The sequence below is a fragment of the Solea senegalensis genome, linkage group LG14 (genome assembly GCF_019176455.1).
Source record: "Solea senegalensis isolate Sse05_10M linkage group LG14, IFAPA_SoseM_1, whole genome shotgun sequence".
NCBI classification, from domain to species: domain Eukaryota; kingdom Metazoa; phylum Chordata; class Actinopteri; order Pleuronectiformes; family Soleidae; genus Solea; species Solea senegalensis.
In genome coordinates, this window is record NC_058034.1 from 25,068,659 (window position 1) to 25,080,266 (window position 11,608).

Consider the following 11,608-nt stretch of genomic DNA (forward strand, 5'->3'; position numbering starts at 1 on the left):
AATTAGACCAGTGGCCCAAAAAATATGAAATTAAAAACATACGAGTAAATAGATATGAAGTTTGTTTATTTAGTTTATCTTTTTAAAGAAAAGAGAGATCAAGAATAAATGAAATAAAATGAACATACAGTCCACACTTAGCACAGACAAAGATAATACAAATATAATACAAGTACGCACATACAATCACACAGTTAGAAATGAGGAAGTCATAAATGAGATGTGTGTATATATATAAACATGGGTTTAGGTATAACTGAAAGAGAAACAGAGAAACAGGCCTACCGTTTGTGATTCAATTCAATTTGTAGGGGAGGAAATATCTACCACCAAGCAACAATCTCTCCCCAAGAAGTATTCTGTCTTTCCGGCGTTAGCAAGAGGTTTTCCAAAGTAAAGTATAGTAAATATTTATTTAATCTGACTCCATTTAAACAACAATTAACTTTACTTTTAAATATTGTTGGGAATTAAAGTTAACCAATCATTTAAAATGTAAACCCTTTAAGAATTCAATCCTATTGTCAAGAAATCTGACACTAGTCTAGTTCAGGGATGGTTTATATTCTAAAAACCACTCCGTGACCTTTTTCCACATAGAAGATTAGCCCTAATGCCTAAGTTGAAGTATTCAGAGGTCAGAAATGTAACACAACAGTTTACAGGACATGATACTCAATCTTTTCTATTCAACTCAGAGGTGAAGGTTATGAGTGTTAAATCTCACCATATAACTAGACTAAATAAATCTTCAATAACAGATTCTTAACTATTTAGAACAAAATCTCAACAAGGCAATATTAGAAATGAAGGGTTAACATACCAGTTTATTGAAATGTCCAGTAGTAGAAAATACAGCCAGTAAGTTGTGTGACACACAGTTGATGTGTGGGAGCTTCTGTTAAGCAGACCAAACTCAACAGTGAATGGGAGCTCTGTCCCTTATATCCAAGATATCCCACCAGAACACAGACACTTTAAATTTACATATCATTGTGATTTACTCAGGAAGGCTATTTCCATCTGAGGACCTTTTAATCACCATGGGGTATTTTCACATGACAGTTGAGCCACCTTGACTTGTCTACTTCCTGCACTGAGAACATCAGACCTACACACTTCAAATGAGACAGTGTTTACACTTCAGAGTGGTGGGACTGTCCCCAACTGATGAGGTTTGAACCTAGTTGATTAATTCATTTACCGATAATCAAAGAGCAGAATATACAGAGTGATGACGTTTCGTCTATTGTCTCCAGGGTGTGGTCTCACTGTCTTACAACACTATCTCGCAAGGAAACTTAAAAAAGATGCCACTTATGCAGAGGAGTGCAAATGTTTTATGGAAGATGTGATCTTTAAGGGCTACGCAGAGAAAGTGCTCTTAACAGACCTTCGTCAAAAGGATGGGAAAGTGTGGTACATACCCCACCACGGGGTGTACCACAAATGGAAAAAGACACTCTGTACATCCTCATATAACGGAGCAACACTCAATAATAAACTCCTACAAGGGCCCGACCAACTCACTGATTGGTGTTCTGCTGAGATTCCCCCAGGGGGAGGTTGCTATAATGGCAGACATAGAGGGGATGTTTCACCATGTCCGGGTAAATGAAGAAGACTCAAACATACTTAGACTTCTGTGGTGGCCAGACGCCGATACAAGCCAACATTTAGAGCAATACCGAATGAAAGTTCACCTGTTCAGGCCTGTTTCCTCACCAAGCTGCGCCAATTATGCTCTACAAAGAACAGCTGAAGACAACAAAGGACAGTTTTAAAGCCTTAAATCCCTAAATCAAAATTTTCATCAGAAATGTCAGGAAACGCTAAAGGAGGGTTTAAACTAACCAAATGTATAAAGCTTAGCTCTCTTAGTTATGCTGCTATAGACCTAGACTGCTGGGGGATTTTCCTGTGGTGCACGCACATTCACTCTCTCACATTCAGGAAATGAATATGACTTTTGATATGTCATTAACCTTGTCTCTTTCTCTCCCTAGTTTGTGTCTTTCCTTCCTTCCCTCTCTCTCTCGCTGTATTCTCATCATGCAGGTTGCAGGATCCAGATCTAGTTTTCGAGGCTATCCATATCATACATATCATCACCATTATTATTGTGCTATAATTAAAAGTCGATATCATTGACTGTATAAACTTAAACTTGATACAGTTGTTGTGTATCTGCTCCTGGTCTCTCTCTCTCTTGTCTCTACCTCATCTCCCTCTTGTCCTTTCTGTCCCCCACCTCTCCGCTGTCCCCCATTTTCCTTTCACCCCAACTGGTCGAGGCAGATGACCGCACATCTCTGAGCCTGGTTCTGTCAGAGATTTCTTAAGAGGGAGTTTTTTCTCTCCACTGATGCCTAGTGTTTGCTCATTGTGTGAACTGTTGTGTTCTCTGCTCTCCTTGATGTTGTCTATGTACAGAGCCTTGAGATAATGTATCTTATGATTTGGCGCTATACAAATTGAATTGAATTGAATTAAATTAATTTCCTTGAAACAGTTGATGAGTGATTGTGGAGGGAGCTGAGTGGATGGAGATGTGCTGAGGTTGAGTTGAGTATCATCGACATAGCAATGGAAGTTAATCATAAGCCATCATAAGATCATTAATGATCTTAACCAGGGCAACTTTTAGAGCCCGCCTCCAGCACCCTAAACAGGCCATCGTAAGGAGGCTGGAGGGGTGACCGGTGAGCGTCATGCCGCACAAAAACAAAACGGGCCGTCCCGAGCTCAGCAGGCACAAATGACTGAGGAGAAAAGTGGTGAACCGGCACTGGAGCAAAAGCGGCATCAGACGGAGGACACAGGAAAGGAACGGGGTCCGAGCTCGCAGGCAAAAACTCCCCTGGAACACGGAGCGGCTGTCGGAGGACCAACTCTGCGGGTGAAGCATCCAGGTCCTCCTTAGGAGCTGAGCGCAACCCAAGCATCACCCAAGGCAAACGATCCACCCAGTTAGGATCAGAGAGTGCAGCACGCAACGACGCCTTAAGCGACCGGTGAAAACGTTCACACAAGCCGTTAGCCGGAGGATGGTACGCGGTAGTACGGTGAACCTGCGTCCCCAGAGACATTGCCAGTGCAGACCAGAGGTCCGAAACTAACTGAGAGCCCCATCAGAGGTGATGTCCGACGGGGAACTGAAACGTGCAACCCAAGCAGAAAGAAATGCACATGCCACGTCCGCGGATGTCGTGGAGGACAGAGGAACCACCTCTGGCCACCTGGTGGTCCGATCCACCATTGTGAGCAGGTGCGTGAAACCCTGGGAGGGAGGTAGAGGTCCCACCAGGTCAACATGCACATGGTCAAAACGCCTGGCTGGAATCGAAAACGGCTCGAGGGTCGCCCTAGTGTGTTGGTGAACTTTAGCGCGCTGACAAGCCACACACGCGGCTGCCCACTCCTTGACCTCTTTGCGCAGGCCAGGCCAGACAAACCTAGACGCCACCAACCTCACCGACGCCCGGACTCCTGGATGAGAGAGTGAATTAACCATATCGAAAACTCGATGGCGCCAAATGACTGGCACGACCAGGCGGGGGCAGCCAGTTGAATCCGCCACCACTTGCACCTTAGAAGGCAAAGGAACCGCACCCTGCGACGAAATGCAATGGCCCAAGAAATCAATCACCGGCAGTCCAAACTGACATTTTGCTGTGTTGACAATCAAGCCATGTTCATCAAGGCACTTAAGGTGCGACAGGTGCTCATCAGCCAACGGGCTGGCCACCAAAATGTCGTCCAGATAGACGAAAATGAACGCGAGGTCACGCAACACCGAGTCCATCAGCCTCTGAAATGTTTGTGCCGCGCCCTTGAGGCCAAACGGCATGCGCAGGAACTCGAAAAGCCCAAATGGCGTAATCACAGCGGTTTTGGCCACGTCCTCTGCGCGTACGGGAACCTGATGATAACCACAAACCAGATCCACCTTAGAGAAAATCGTCATTCCCGCCAGGCGGACTGAAAAATCCTGAATGTGCGGAATGGGATAACGGCCATGTGTAGTAATGTTATTTAGGCATCGAAAGTCACCGCACGGCCGCCAAGACCATCCGCCTTGGGCACCATATGGAGCGGCGAGGCCCACGGGCTATTCAAATGCCTCACGATCCCTAAACGCTCCATGGTAGCGAACTCCTCCTTAACTGTAGCTAATTTAACATTGTCGAGGCGCCGCGCACGCGCGAAAACCGGCAAACCTGTAGTCGGAATGAAGTGTTCTACGCCGTGCTTAGTAACCACTGTAGAAAATGCGGGGGTCGTTAAAATCTGCCAATAAACGCTGAAAAAACATCACCCAATGTCGAAAAGTTAGCGTGTGTTAACGGCCCCGAGCCCCCTGTCTGACATGGAAAGGTAGCAAAAGACACAGCATCAATTAAACGGCGATTAGCGACATCCGCTAGCAAACCATTAGCACAGAGAAAATCTGCCCTGATAATGAGGACTGTAATGGAGACTAACACAAAGTCAAACTGAAATTTTGCGTCCAAATTGTTTCTCCAGAGAACACACCCCTGAGTGCCCGCCACAATATATATATATATATATATATATATATATATATATATATATATATACATACACACACATATATATATATATATAGACATATATATACCTACATATAGGGAGAGAGGGAGGATTGGTTCACTGTTCACCCACAAACAACCTGCTTCTTGTCTTACAAGACGGAACAGCGAGGACTCAGACACAGAGGCCTTGTCTTTATTGGCACTCTTAACAAACACAAGGCAGATCCTCTTACTGAGGGAAAACAAAGCGTGGCTATGAAAAACTATAACCAATGGGAAGCGCAACGCTCTTCAAAAGTAACGCTGTGGAACTATAAACGCGGAAACAAAAAATCACTCCGAAGAGGAAACAAACTCAGACTATGGTTATCATGAAAAACTTAAACAGAAAACTCTCCAAACGGAGGAAAAACAAGACTCTAAGCACTTCAAAAGAAAACAAACCCAAAGCACAATCCTACTGATTGGCGATCTATAACTAACTAAGAACGAGGTCAAACACAAAACTAAATCTAAATGATTGGATCTACTCAGTCTAACTAATAAAACGTAAGTCACAATCCTAGTGATTGGAGTTTCCTAAAAAGCTGTGAAAATGAACAAACAGAAAATCTCTCCCAAGGAGGAAAACAAAAGGGGCTATAAATCTTAACTAAGGTATTAACTTACAGACTATGCTAAGAAAACTTACAAAGGAAAAGCGTCGCTCACAAAGAGGATCAAAAACTTGTGGCATCTGTGGCTGTGACGAGGAGCTCGGGTGATCAGGCATGGGCGAAAACACACTGGTGCTGACACAGGGGAACAAAGAGTTTTAAAGTCCACATGGCTTAATTGTCAGCAGGTGTGTGTAATAAGGGCCGGCAGGCCGGCAGAGGAGGGGGCGGGGCAAACTGCCGGAGTGACATTGTCTGCATTGCTTTTGGCATGGTAATATCTGAATAGTAAATAGTGATTTTATTTTTGCTTAAGCTCTTTTTGTGTTTGTTTCAGATCAATGGACAGCTTTGTCATCAATACTTTGACATAGTGGCAACTGACAGACCTTATAGAAAGATTTCAAGGTAAGACATTTTTTTCCCATCCACAGCATATCAATGTCTGCATTGCATCTTATGAAATATAATTTCCTCTTTTTTTCATCAGCTTCCATGTAATGTGTCAACTCATTGTTTAAGTGTTTATTGCATAATATATGCTTTGCATGACCAAATCTAGCATGTATTTTGTTATAGTTTTGTAGTTTAACAATTTTATAGATATCGGTATTGCAATTTATTTTCTTATAGGTTGTACTGTAATGTGTTAGAATTAATCTGGTTTAGTTGATCGAGCATTTGGATATAATATATAACAAGTATATGTAGTTGAAACAACCCATAATTGTAGTTAACTTGACACTGCATTTGGGTAGAGTATATAACTAATATATGTAGTTGAAACAACCCATAACTGTATTTAGTTTGACCCTGCATTTGGGTAGAGTATTTAACTCATCTGGTGGGTTAAAATGGACCAACCCATCTTGCTGGGTCAAAATAACTACTGATGGGCTGGTGCAATAGTGACCCACCACTTGGGTTAAAAAAACAACCCAAATTGGGTTATTTTTAACCCATCATTTTTTAGTGTGTGGGTAAACAACGATGAAATCAGTGTGTAAGTTGAACTGCTTCGTATTGACCTTGGTTTATTACTGGCTTCTTACTTGTGGTATCGCAGCTAATCACTTGTATATGTGTAAGGAAATATGTGTGTGATTTGTGTTCAGGGTTCATCGAAAGGCTGATTGTTGTTGGGTATGTTGTGCTACAGTGCCTGTGGGTCCAGCAGAGGACGTGTTTGGGACAGTTGTACAGGTTGGGGGTTTGTGTTGCGTAGAAGAAGTGGTTCACTGGTAGTAAGAAAAAAAAAATAGCTTTACCTGTATCATGCTGCATGTGTTCAGTAAAGAAGAAATAATTGATTACCAGTGTGGATCTCACTTCCTTTGAATGAAGATACTACATCTTTTTGGCGACGAGGACTTTTTTGGGGGAAGGAAGACTTTGAACGAGAGTCGGCTACAGGTGGGTTAGCCGTCAGTGTATGCTAATTAGCACCCGGCTGGGAAAAAACGGACACCTGGCAAGAGCTTATAGAAGCAAAGCTAAACTAAACCAGCGAAATTATGGATCTGCAAATGTAAGGAATGACCGTCAGACTATCATTCTCACAAATTATGCAAGCAAAAAAGTAAAAGTGATAGCTCTGAAGAGGACTCTTTCACATTGAACTGTGTAAAGTGCAGCCAAGATCAAAAAAGCAAACTGTACAGCTTGGGGCATCGGAGTGTAGTGCACATGAGAAAAGTAGATCCCTATACTGTAGATATGAAACTTGACACTGTAGAAATAGACATAGGATGTTGCCTAACAATCATGAATGAAGAGACATTCAGGGCAACATGGAGGGATACAAATCTCCCTAGTCTGCGGCCCAGCAAAGTCAAGCTGGAAATGTATACAGGGGATCCTGTTAGGGTGATTGGTGCAATGCTTGTCATTGTCAGTTACAAGCAGCAGGACCGAAATCTACCCCTGGTGGTGGTCGAAGGAGACAGCCCCAGCTTGCTAGGGCGAGGCAGATTAGAGGAGATAAACTTGGACTGGAGAGAAATCCACAACAGGCGTAAGGACAGGAAAATGCACCATGTCAAGACAACAGGAAGAACGCTACAGCAAATGCTAAGCAAACATGAGAATGTATTCAAGGATGAATTGGGCACCCTGAAAGGCATGAAAGCTACGATTCATGTAAATGGCGATGCCACCCCTCGCTTCTTCTGTCCACGGTCTGTTCCCTTTGCCATGTGAGCAAAAAGTCGATGAGGAAAAAGACCAACTGTTGCAAGAAGACATCATCTCGCCAGTGAAATATGCTGAATGGGCAGCACCTGTTGTGCCCATCCTGAAGCCTTCTGGGGCTATAAGACTGTGTGGAGATTACAAGCTTACCGTAAATATGCTGGAACAATATCTGCTACCAAAAATGGAGGACCTGTTTGCAGCTCTTTCAGGAGGAAAGCAATTCTCCCATATGTGCAGTGTGCATTTGGACTATCTGGATATCTCATAGGACTACTGGAATTAAGCTAAGTATCACTTCTGTAGGTCTTTCTTATTTGGTTGCTATTTCATTAATTGCTATTTTATCTAACTGTGTTGCTTGACTTTAGTGACTTTTGACTTGTCTGTTTAGTTAAGGTGAAAGTTGTTTAAGATATTTTGTCTGCTAGGTCAAAGACAAAGTTGTTATTGTTGCTGTTTTGACCTAGTTTCTATTGAGCCATCACCATCACCAGGTGAGAAGTTTCACTGGCTACAGGGGAGTGGCCAACACAGCTGTAACCAATCATCCTCTAATCAGCTTCACTGAAGTGTCATTGGCTAGAGGGAGTGGCCACTCAGCTGCAATCAGTCAGCACCTAATCAGGTGTCTTTTAAAAAGTAGCACTCACTTTGAAGCGGCAGCTTCAGCGGCAGACTCCTCAGACGAAGACTCAGGAAGACAAAGACAAAAGAGTCTAAACCGGCTAAGTACCTGTACCTACAAGTGTTTTTCTACTTTTCACATATGTGTGTTTTTTCCATTCCTGTTCATGTCTCTTCTCATAGATATTACAAACCTCACAATCACTCACAGCATCACCGGAACCTTTCCTCACTTATCTATCCCACCCGCTCCACACACATCCAACACCTTGTTGCAGGGGGCCTATGGAACTGCCAGTCAGCTACCCGCAAGACTGAGTTCATCTCTGGCTTTGCTACTGAGCAATGTCTGGACTTCCTTGCTCTCACAGAGACTTGGATAACACCCTCCAAAACAGCCACCCCTGCGGCTCTCTCCTCTGCCCACTCCTTCTCCCACACACCCAGATCCACTGGAAGAGGTGGCGGGACTGGTCTGCTTATCAACCCCAACTGGACTTTCACTCTTTTCCCACTGCCTCACTTCTCTTCACAGTCGTTTGAATTTCATGCTGTAACTATAACTCACCCAGTAAAACTCATCATTGTTGTCATCTACCGTCCACCAGGCCCATTGGGACACTTCTTGGAGGAACTAGATGTCCTCCTCTCAAACATCCCAGAAAATGGTCCACCACTTGTTCTTCTTGGTGACTTCAACATCCAGTCAGAGAAGTCATCTGATCTACTTCTCCTTCTTTCATCTCTTTCTCTCTCACTTGCTCCTTCTCCACCAACTCACAGAGCTGGCAACCACCTTGACCTCATCTTCACCAGAAACTGCTCCACCTCCGAACTCAAGGTAACCCCACTTCATGTTTCTGATCATTTCTTCATTTCCTACTCTCTCAATCTGATGATCTCATCTCATCAGATATTGCACTTGTCCGTCGCAACATTCGCTCTCTCTCTCCCTCCTCTCTCTCCTCAACTGTTCTATCAGCACTTCCTTCAGCTGACTCCTTCTCCCTCATGCATCCCAACTCTGCCACAGACACCTTCCTCTCTACTCTGTCCTCCTCTCTTGACTCTCTCTGTCCTCTTACTTCCCGGCGGGTTCGTAAGTCCTCCCCAGCCCCGTGGTTGTCGGACTCAGTGCGTGCTGAGAGAGCCACGATACGGGCAGCAGAAAGGAAATGGAGGAAATCAAAACACCCTGATGACCTGCTTTCCTATCACTCTCTTCTCTCCACCTTCACTGCCTCTATCTCTGCAGCCAAACAATCTTTCTATCAGACTAAAATTCAGTCCCCAAAAAACTTTTCTCTATCTTCTCTAACCTCCTTGATCCCCCCACCCCCCCTCCTCCTTCCTCCCTTCTACCAATTCACTTTGTCAACTACTTCACAAAAAAGGTAGATGACATTCGGTCTTCTTTCTCAACCCCACCTCCTGATCTCACCACTCTACCAACCACACATTCAGCTCCTTCTCTATCCTCTTTCTCCCCTCTATCTCAGGATCAAGTTCTTTCCCTAATAACCTCTGCCCGCCCCACCTCCTGCCCCCTTGACCCTATCCCCTCTCACCTTCTTCAGTCAATTGCTTCTGATCTTCTTCCTTTCCTCACCCACCTCATTAACACATCTCTATCATCTGGTTGCTTTCCGGACTCTCTTAAAGAGGCCAGAGTGACCCCCCTCCTTAAAAAACCCACCCTTGACCCGTCTGAAGTAAATAAGTACAGACCTGTCTCTCTTCTTCCTTTTCTCTCCAAAACTCGTTATCTTTAATCAACTCTCCTCCTACCTTCACCGGAACAACCTTCTTGATCCTCTTCAGTCTGGTTTTAAAGCAGGTCACTCGACCGAAACTGCACTTCTTGCTGTCACTGAGCAACTCCACACTGCCAGGGCTGCCTCTCTCTCCTCTGTGCTCATCCTCTTGGACCTTTCTGCAGCATTTGACAGTTAACCACCAGATCCTTACTTTCTCCCTTCAAGAACTAGGTGTCTCAGGCTCTGCACTTACCCTTCTCTCGTCCTATCTTCAAAACAGAACATACAGAGTAACATGGAGAGGATCCGTGTCGGAACCCTGTCCTCTAGCTACTGGGGTCCCTCAGGGTTCTGTCTTGGGCCCTCTCCTCTTCTCTCTATACACAAACTCTCTTGGTTCGGTTATTCGCTCTCATGGTTTTTCCTATCACAGCTACGCCGATGACACCCAACTCATTCTCTCTTTTCCCAGCTCCGACACACAGGTAGCAGAACGGATCACCGCTTGTCTGACTGACATCTCTCAGTGGATGTCCGACCATCACCTGAAACTCAATCTCGACAAGACTGAATTTCTTTTTCTCCCAGGAAAGGGCTCTCCCACCACAGATCTAACCATCACCCTCGACAACTCTGTGGTAACTCCTTCTCACACCGCAAGGAACCTGGGTGTGACACTTGACGACCATCTCTCCCTCACTGCCAACATTGCTGCAACAGCTAGATCTTGCAGATACATGTTGCACAACATCCGAAGGATTCGGCCTCTTCTAACCCAGAAGGCGGCCCAGGTTCTGGTCCAGGCTCTTGTCATCTCATGCTTGGATTACTGCAACTCCCTCCTGGCTGGTCTTCCTGCATGCGCCATACGACCTCTGCAACTCATCCAGAATGCGGCAGCTCGACTGGTCTTCAACTTACCAAAATTCTCCCACACTACACCCCTCCTCCGCTCCCTTCACTGGCTTCCTGTAGCTGCTCGCATCCGCTTCAAGACTCTAGTGCTTGCGTTCCATGCTACAAACGTCTACGGTCCAGCCTACATCCAGGACATGATCAAAACCTACACCCCAGCCCGCCCACTCCGCTCTGCATCGACAAACCGGCTCGCTGCCCCCTCACTGAGAGGATCGCAGAGGCACTCGCAGAACTCGAGACTGTTCACTGTCCTCGCTCCCAAATGGTGGAACGATCTCCCCATCGACATCCGGACAGCTGAAAGCCTCCACATCTTCCGACGCCGACTAAAAACACATTTCTTCCGACTCTACCTCTAAAAAAAACTTGAACATCGCACTTGCACTTAATAGTTTGTTCTACTTGAAGCTCTTACTTACTTCTAGCTCTTACTTGTACCCAAATGTTTAAATGCACTTTTGTAAGTCGCTTTGGATAAAAGCGTCTGCTAAATGACATGTAATGTAATGTAATGGATATGAGCCACGCTTATCAGCAAATACTCCTCAATGACAAATCCAAAAAGTATGTGACAGTGAACACACAAAGGGCTGTTCACATATAACAGACTACCTTTTGGAGTGGCGTCTGCACCCGCCATATTCCATAGGACCATGGAAGGCCTCTTGAAGGGAATACCACATGTAGCAGTGTGTTTAGGCGACATCTTGGTGAGTGGTGTGGATGACGAAAATCACCTGCAGAACTTGGAAGAGGTGTTGACCAGGTTGGAGGAGGCTGGGCTACGGCTCAAAAGAAGCAGATGTACATTCATGCAAGAAAAAGTGGAGTACTTGGGACACATAGTGCATGCACAGGGTCATTGATAAATATAGCTGTGTGGCGGGGGTGGGGTGAGTTGTGT